Below are 2,261 nucleotides of genomic sequence, written 5' to 3'. Positions count from 1 at the left end.
CAGACAGTTTGGACTGAGAATCTAAATAATCAGTGACTGAAGGTTTTCAGTTTAGTTTTCGGCAGCCTAAGTAACCATTCAGCTGAAGATCGAAGTGACCGAGAAGATTTATAAGTTGTTAGTGATGAAGAGAGATACTGCGGGAATGTGCATAAAAAATAGTGGTATTCGAGCGTGGCAAGTGTGAACTGGATACGTAATTTAACTGGGAGCCAGTGCAGCTCGTTGAGCAAAGGTGTTACATGGTCACGCTTAGATTTCCGCGTAACAAGTTTAGCTGCACTGATTTGAACTCTCTGCAAACGACTGATCTGATCAGCTGGAAGACCCAAGAGTACAAAACTGCAGGAATCCAGAAGCGAGGCATCAGTGGAAGAAACAAGTCTAACCGTGGCAGTCTTTTAAAGAAACGAACAAATGCTGGCAATTTTCCAAAATTTCGAGAAAAGCTGCACGGCAGATGGAGCTAATGTGTTGCTGCTTGGACAATATTTGGTCTAGATATACAACGAGGTACTTGACAAAGGGTTTGAAGAGAACTCTATCGCTGTTTGCCAGATACTTATTGCAAAACTTTAAGAAAAAAAGGGGGTCCTGTTTAAGATAGTGGACATTAACGTCTGTTGAATAGTCTGCAACATTGTAAAATTAAAATTCCCAGGAGGGAGGAGGGTAAGTAAGTTTGTGATACTATCAACAACAACAACAACAACAACAGCAACAACAACAACAACAACAACAGCAACAACAACAACAACAACAACAACAACAACAACAACAACAACAACAACAACAAAAAAGCCGGCCCCATTCTTGCAGACTTGGGAGTGTAGGAAGGTAATTGTGACATGTTGTATATCGGAATCGTACACACGTTTACCTCCAGCTCACAGTGTAGGCTACTGATTGATTGATACTCTGTCCGTGATATTCGGTGTTGGCCTTGTTTGATGACAGCCAGTGCTGCCAAACACCCCCAACAAGTGGTCATTAGGCACGGGATCCGAGCCAACACGGCTTCTCATAGTCCCTCCTCCCTCACCTGTTGTACCTGTAGTTCGTAGATCCCTGAAAATTGCAGTCTTCTCAAGTCTTTGGGGATATAATTTTCCTCACTGGAAATCTCGTTCTTCACACACTGCTCCTCCAACGCTGTTTATACTGTGATAACTTCTTCCATGTTGGTTGTGTCAAAAAACTGGCATTGCTGAATTCTGTGGTCGATGATTTACATTCTGTTTTTATATACTCCATAAGAGCGCTGTGAATTTCAAATCATGATTTGCTGAAACTGACGTAAACATTTTTTTTTCATTGTCTGTTCTCTGGATCGAGCTCAGTGAGTGAAAGCTGTGGTTCGTTTTGCTCAGATGGACAGCTTTCTGCACTTCTGCTATTTATCGATGAGGAAGGTTTAAAATGTGCAAGAAAACTGTCTTGTCTTCTGACGCACAACAAACATAAGGAGATCCACGAAAAACCCAATCTTGGGGATACGTTGAACAAACAGAAATCAGACAGCACGGGAAAGGTTTCGAACTAACGATATTCATCCGAATACGAAAGAGTGAAAAGACTTGCTTCCATATCAAGTTTTCAGTTTATTCATAGGAAATGCAATTCGCCGGCGTTATTTCTTAATGACTCAGGGACAGTGAGTTTTGTTATCTTTCCGGCTGTATGATTTTTGTTGAAGTTATCTGTCACAAACTCATTTGCTGTTTTCTGTTGCCTCCGATGAAATCGATGGTCTCAAGATTTTTTCACACCTGTCGATTTTCAACTGATGAATTCGCACAACATTATCTGACTTGAAGTGTTAAAAAATTGCACAATTCATTTCGACTAAAGCTCCATTGAATAAGAACCTCGAGGTTGAACTCTTGCAATTCTCTTGACCTTTCTTCACCTGGACATCCATTTGAGTTTCTTACAATCAGTGTCATTGATACAAATTATCAGCAAATCCAGTGTTGGCTTGATTCTGGTTTTCCAGAGAACTCTCGTCTTCCATTCTTTGGCCTCATACGTTAGAAATCTGCTTGCCTCAACCAAAATGGGGACAACGTATGTCATCATCTCTGTTCTGTTGGTCACATTATACCGAAACGCAGGTAATGTTTTGAGAAAGAAAATGACGCTAGGATGCTTGCACATGTTGTGTGTGTGTGTGTGTGTGTGTGTGTGTGTGTGTGTGTGTGTAAGAGACAGACATAGAGACAGAGATTAAACGGATGTTTTCTTGCATGTTATGATCGCTT

This window comes from Babylonia areolata, chromosome 1, assembly GCF_041734735.1.
Source record: "Babylonia areolata isolate BAREFJ2019XMU chromosome 1, ASM4173473v1, whole genome shotgun sequence".
Taxonomy (NCBI): Eukaryota; Metazoa; Mollusca; class Gastropoda; order Neogastropoda; family Buccinidae; genus Babylonia; species Babylonia areolata.
The sequence above is the reverse complement of the archived record's forward strand: the minus strand, read 5'-3'. Positions refer to the sequence as shown.